This window comes from Bemisia tabaci, chromosome 6 (assembly GCF_918797505.1).
Source record: "Bemisia tabaci chromosome 6, PGI_BMITA_v3".
Classification (NCBI taxonomy): Eukaryota; Metazoa; Arthropoda; class Insecta; order Hemiptera; family Aleyrodidae; genus Bemisia; species Bemisia tabaci.
This window is the reverse complement of record NC_092798.1, coordinates 18,263,721-18,270,796: the sequence shown is the minus strand read 5'-3', so window position 1 is coordinate 18,270,796 and position 7,076 is coordinate 18,263,721. Positions and strand designations below refer to the sequence as shown.

Sequence of the window (7,076 nt, the reverse complement as noted above, 5' to 3'; positions counted from 1 at the left end):
AATGATTCTGTATTTTGTTACAGACATTACAACACTACGGCTACGCTTTATAGAATAAATTGAGTGTGGGCAGGGACAAAATGAATATAATAATTACAATTACCAGATTCCTATTTATGTGAATGAACACGGACACGATCCAGAAACAACAGGTAAACCCACTACAAGGTGTTAGAAGAGTGCTTTATAAAAATATATCTGTATTATAACAGCTATGAAAATGGTATGTTTACAAAATGGAAAAAGATTGCATTAACGCCGTGCCAGTTCGCCTTCAATATCAATTACGATCGTGTCATCGTCATGAAATGGCATGATCACTAGGAACATACACAAAAAAGAGCTTCCTATCAAAACCGAAAGAGGTTACTTAAATGCCACATCAGTGTGCCTTCAATTTTTAGTGTAGGCAAAACGAGCTCTCATGTGGTCGAATAGTGGTATCATCCTGAAATGACATGTCTACTCGAGATGGACATGAATCGGAGCTTTTTACCAAACGGGAAGAAGTCACTTCAATGCCATGCAGTTTGCCTTCAATTTTTTGCGTAGGCAACACGAGCTCCCATCTGGTCGAATACAGCCGTGTTAATTAAAAAAACGCGTAAAAGCATTCGAATGTAGCCAAATTTCTTCCTTGTAAATATTTATTTTTGAAGAGAGTTATGAATGTTTTTCCTTGAAATTTTAAGATTTTTAAGATCAAATTACGAACTGAATCCTCTGAAAAATCGGAGAAGAAATATTCACAAATTTTCCGGCAAATCACAAAGTTAGCTAAAAATTGATGATTTGCCAAAGGAAATTTGGTAACGCTTGATGACTCACATGGCGCTCTTACTTAGTACGATAGAATAGTATTACATACGTACATTCAAGTCGTTTTTACAGTGCGCCCGGGCGCTCTGCGACACATAATCGCCATTATTGTCTATCGATCAGAGGTCATCTGGTAAATGACATCTTTTAATTTCCTCTGGAATCCCACCTATCCACGATTTTGCTGGACGCTCCTTACGTCTCCTCCCGGGAGGTATCAATCTAGTACCTTTCTATACGTATTATCATCCTGAAAAATCACACCCGAAAAAATCGGAATCCCTCACAAGGATACTAGGGATCGCTCCAGTTCCAGAGGGTCGGCGGGCGCCGGCGTCGTGTCTCTGCAAGGATGCAACCAGAAGTCCTCCCGGCCGGAGCCACCTAAGAAGCCGCACGTGTGCAAAACAACGCAACTGCCACGCATTCCAAACGGAAACCCCGTCATTCTTCCACACGCGGCTCCCTCCAACCTCCACGCCGCGCCGCGTTTCGGTCGGTCGCACAGTGGATCGAGCCAATTAGAGAGTTCGGACATGAAATTTTTGACTAAAACTGTAGATTTTGATGTTTATTTCGTCGTATTTTATGTTTCAAGGAGTGCTATTTCAAGAAAATTTTACGAGGAAACCAATGAAACCGCTTCTGGAACCTCAAAGTTTCGCGTAAACGGAGTTATAAGCCTTTAAAGTTTCCAAATTTTGTCCGAGCTCTCCTATTGACTCGATCCACCTAGAGTCCCTTTATACTGAGAGTCAAGGCAACACCCCTCATGGAGTCACAAACGGGAATAAAGATTACAGAAATTGAACGTTTTTCGTAATCTTTGATCGGCCCATTCTCGAATTCCTTTCTTCGTTCCTTCCCTCATTCCGTTTGTTCCTTGCCGAACCCGTAATTACCCGGTCCATTCCAGATTATAATCTTTGCAATCGGTGAAAATGTAATCTTTATTCCCGTTTGTGACACTGTGAAGGCCTAAAATCCGGTTAACCAATCAGAAATGGATTCGCATTGTCTTGACTCTCAGGATAAAGGGACTCTAACCTCTCCTATTGACTCGATCCACCGTGTGCCGGTTATACTCCACCGCGCTAAAACTGCGAACTCACGCGCGGTGCCATAAGGACTTACGCGCTTTCGACTTAGCGCCGTGCTCAGGTGAGCGCGAGGGGGACAACCGGTCCCGTTCGCCCCGCTCCTTCGCGCCGCCACCCGCGCCCCCGATTTCGGAGCTGTTGCCCCCTCGAGGCTGCCACATCGTCCACGTATTTTACATTAAACTAATCGAGGTAGAACCGGTTTCGGCACTATCTGGTGAGGATGTGCCCCCTCCTTTTTTACCTGTGCCCCTCGCCCTGGTCTCCCAACGTCCGCGCTCCGCGCCTAGCACCTAACGGAGTTGGCCACTCGCCGCTTCCCGCTTCGTCCCTGGCCTCTCCTTCCTCTTCCTCCTTCCTCCTCCTTCCTCCTTCTTCCTCCTCCTTCCTCTTTCCACTCACCTGCCTCACCGTTCGTTGACTGGAGACTCGGCGTGCATCGCTCAGTGTCTGCCTCCGCTACGCGCCGTCCGTCCGCCTCAAACCGCGCTTTCTCTTGTCCGTGTTTACCTGTCTCCTCCCCGGAAACGCTGTGCCAGGATTCGCCAGGATCGCTACGGATTCTGGAGTCGTCCCGTCCGACCCGCGGCCAGCTACTCGAGTGCGCGACGACGTGTGTTTTTGTGAGGAACTGTTTTAGTTTTTGAAAAAAAAAACCGCCTGGGAACGGTGAAAGGCCACGCACGATCGGCAGCGGTGTGGAATTTACTCTTGCGGGTCAACGGCGATCCTCATCGATTGATGACTGGTGAGTGGTGTGATGAACGATTTTTTTGACGAGTAAACACCTGGCAAACTTACGAACTTTTACGGCAAGAAACAACAGACTTAGGTACGCGGACTAGAAAAGCATATCGACGGTGTAAGTCGACAATCACATAACTCGATTTGCGACGTCGCAGACTTCCTGTCACACTTCATTTTTTAAACGGAAAACTACTCAACGGCTATTCTTTAAAACTCCAGTGATTTTTCTTCTCTATGCGAAGAAAATTCTGCAAAAACTTCAAGGAATCATGTCAATTTGTTCTCCTCTAAAAAAATAACATAGAGGCGGAGATTTTCAGATACCGCAAACGAGTTATGTGATTGTCGATTTACACTGTCGATATTGAAACTTACAGTTACAAACTGTTTCTGCTGAGTAAAACGGCCGAGCAAGCTGCTTAACAAATCCGATAAGTGTTGCGTGAGCCACCTAGTAAAACTTTAAATATACTGAGCAAGTTTGTCATACTTACAGCCATAAACTTACTTGGATTGCATTTTGCGAGAGGGAACCAAGAGCATTCCAATGTTGCTCTAGGATTTTGCAATTTACAACGCTTTTTGCGAAAAATTACTGGAATCATGCAGAAAATTAGATTTACAAAGGTAAGTTTCGTCTCGAATTGATGGTTTATCGGGAGTAAAGATGAAACTTATTTAGATGATCAGTTTATATTCGCAAGGTAAAAAATGTTGCACAATCTTAGCGACATTGGAATGCTCTTGGTGATCGCTGTGTTTGACAAACTACTGCACTCAACGTTTAACTCAGCGGCTATCACGTTTGTTGCTATTTAGTCCAGTCAATCTAGCTTTTTACCTCGGACAAATTAGCACAAACTTTTCCTTTGGTATATAGGGTCTCTAGGTACCCAATAAGACAGAAAAAAAAGTTTACCAAAAAATTCCACCGGGAAAGTGGTCAAATCGCAGTTTTTCAAAATGGCGGCTTACGGCAATTTTCAAAGAGGACGTACATACGGATTTCCCTTTATAACTCAAAAATAATGCGTCAAACCAAAAAAATTTGGCATTAGTTTGAAAGATCATAAAATTTTGATTAAGAATCATATACAAAACTTAGGCTTTTCTTATTTTTTTCTTTCCGAATTTTAATATTTAAAAACAACAACCGGCAAAATCTGCTGAAAATTCACGATTTCTCGCGTTCTTGACCAATTTTAGGTCAAAATAATTAATTTAAGGTTAAAAACAACGGCACCACTGAAAAGTACGCTAAATTTTACATAAGTATACCCATTCATTTTACCTTTTCATCTTATATGACCTCATTGTGAGACGAATCATTCAAAAGCATGAAGTCAATATTCAACTACAAATTCAGCTGTTTTTTTCCGTTTCCAGCGCTTTTGATCAATTATTTTTCGACAAAAGTATAACTTATATATACTTTTTAGAAAGGTAATGAAATTTGCAAGACAAATAACACCCTGGTTTTCATTTAAATTTTACAACATGTACCTGAAAAGCGTATTTAAGGGAATTACGCTAAAAACTGATTTCTCTAGAAATTTCAGAATTTCAACGATTTTCGGCTTTTTGACAGCTGGAAACTGAGGATCTGATTCAACGACGGTAATCATCGTTTAGAACATAAAATTTCCAACAAATTGCATACCTGAAATTACTGGTTTGAATTTTTTAAAGAGGGTTAGATATGGCGTTAAAGTTGTCTATTGGAAAATCCGGCTGCTCGGTTACGAACCACTTTCTTAACATATACTCAAAATTTTTAAGTTTAGTAATTTTTGTTTGAAGTAAATTTTATGGTACCAATGTAATAGCACATGGAAGTTAAAAAAATGTCCATGAATAAATTTTTTAAGGTATTTAAGTGTACTTAGAAGCCAATTTTTGAGACGGTGAAAATTTACAAATTATTGAATAATAAGGCTTTTTCTCAGGTTTTTGTGGTTTTTCATGGCTGCAAACAATTTTTTTCATCAAACCATGGTAATCATCAAAAAGCTGATAAAATTTTATGTAAGAAATGTACCTTTATTTGAATTTTGGCGTCTCTCGTGAAAATGCGGAGGCAATGTTGAAAAAAATTGCAATTTGCCCGAAAAAAATTTTCCCGCGATTTTTCTTATTTTTTACGTGTTAAAAGGAGTTTAAGAAAAAAAACAAGGTAAGAAATGAAAAGTTCATAAAATTTTCTATAACATAGGGCTAGTGAAGTTTGCCGTAAAGTCTTTTTGAGGGGTCCTAGCACTGAATTTTGGTTTAAAAAAAGTTAAAAAAAAATTGATGAAATTTAATTTTTTAGTTATTTTTGAGATTTTATCGCTTTAAAATGAGCTTTAAAGTTAAAATGAATGATGTAACTGAAAAGTACGTTAAATTTCGGTCTAGAAAAGTGTGTTCAACATCCTTTCAAGTAATTATATTTGCCGGTAGGATAATTTCTTCTGGGATCAAAACTGACGCTTTTCTGAAAAAAGTCCATTTTTAGCTCCATTTTTCTAATTTTTAAGCATTTTAGAGGGGTCTGATCAAAAAATCACTGTAACCACGTGAAAGTACATAAAATTTACAATAAGATTAGGTACCTTGTTTCAAAAATTTCGATATTTTTTGTGTTTGACACGGCTTTATTTAAAATTGTCAAAAATGGCAATATTTACAGAAAGTTGATTTTCTATGCTAAGCACCATCCCTTTATTGGATTGGATTGTATAATGAAGGCAGCTCGGGGAGCGGGTCTTTTTGCGTTGGAGGAATCAATACTAAAACTAATAATTATAATAAATTCAATACAACATTGAAAGTTTGGAACCTTTGGGCGGTCAACTCTAGCGAAAGCGCAAATAAGGATTAAAACGCGAGTACAGGTACACGGGAAGGGGATGTCAACAGGGGAGACGGGTAGCACCCAGGCCCGCCACAAGGGGGGGGATACTGGGTCCTTGGTACCGGGGCCCGGGCCCTGGAGGGGCCCGTGACGCAGGTGACAAACCACTACGAATTCATGTGTAACCCTTGTCTCGTATATAGGGAAAAGTGAAAAAATTACCCTAAAAATTCCGCAAAAGGTGAATAAAGTTTCAAAAACACGCTAGGGCACTATAAAATTTTTCTTACTTTTTAGAGATTTCTATCTATTTTCAAGATTTTGAGTATATGTAGAATGATATATTTAGTAACTGCGTTTCATTTTCTTTCGTTGTCGGATGCTAAGAGGCTCTCGTCTGGGCATCCTCGACTTCAATGGCTCAACTCCCTTGCCATAGACCGTACGAAAGGGGAGTTCAAGGGGGCCCAGCTCCCCCTAGAATTGAAAAGTATCATCTGCCCCCCTCAAAAAAAAAAATTATAGATGTTTTGAATGGAACAATTTGAAAGTATTTGGTGATGAAAGTAAAAAAAAAAAAGGTAATTATTCTGCAGAAATTGATGGAAAATCTCCATCATAAGAGCTTCAAAATGCGTCCAAATAGATTTAAATTTTCAAAAATTTCCCGGGAGAGGCCCCCCGGACCCCCCTCTGTGCTAGGGGCCCGGGCCAGAAAACTGGTACCAGGGCCCGAGATGGGATGTGGCGGGCCTGGTAGCACCTGTGCTTTAGGTGACGTAACACAGGCTTGTGTCACTTTATGCCCGGCTTTTCTTTAGAATGAAAAGTTCATTAATTGAAAGTTTACCGACCTGCCTCCTGTCGTCTGCTTTTCGATCGCTACGAGAAAGGAATCGAACTCAATCTTAATTCAACGGGTGAGTAAAATCAAAGTATTGAATCTACTTCTACATTTTTCTAAAATCTGTATTGTGTTATAATAAGTCCAGAATGAACCTTCAATATATTCAATAAGTATGCGGGCCTGCTTGCCTGTGTTGTTTACTAAATAAGATGTGAGATCTGGTTCACCGAGATCAGGAAACCTGTTGCTAAAGCCAATTGTAAATCAATGAAACATGATAGCAAAAAGGAAGCGGAAAATGAAGATAATTAGTAATTCAAATAGTCCTTTCCGAAATTGCTTAACTGATGTAAGAATGAAAAATTCCCCTCTCTTTCCTCCACCGGATTATCAATCAATCTATCAATGCAACAGGGAAACAATGAATCGATTCTGATGCTTAGTAAAAGAGAATAGGTAAGGGTTTTCGAGAACTCGTTGGCTTTGAATCTCAACTAAGAACTTAAAGTAATGACATATTGTGAGGAAGTAAATTTTCAAAACAACTTGGGTATGAAAGTTTAAAAGGCCGTTTTCTCTGGAATTGCCTTTATAATTTTGTTGCATCTTAGAGAGTAGGTATTCTTCGATGAGGTAAAATAGTGCGTGTCATCCTCAGCTTATGAGAGCATTTTTAAAAGAATTTTCGCGGTAATGTGATTTGTAAGAACCCAAATCATTTTAAACT

At 39.8% G+C, this 7,076-nt stretch overlaps 2 protein-coding genes across 2 annotated transcripts in view; both read left to right on the top strand.

The window, feature by feature from the left end:
* The window catches only part of LOC109042688 (transmembrane protein 208), a 231,810-nt gene that overhangs the window by 172,179 nt on the left and 52,555 nt on the right, over positions 1–7,076 (top strand). The window lies entirely within an intron of this gene.
* LOC109043475 (uncharacterized) overlaps positions 2,324–7,076 on the top strand; it is a 21,505-nt gene continuing 16,752 nt past the window's right edge. The window contains exon 1 of the mRNA XM_019060683.2: positions 2,324–2,667. The gene's annotated coding sequence lies outside the window, so the exon portion shown is untranslated. The remainder of the gene's footprint in view (positions 2,668–7,076) is intronic.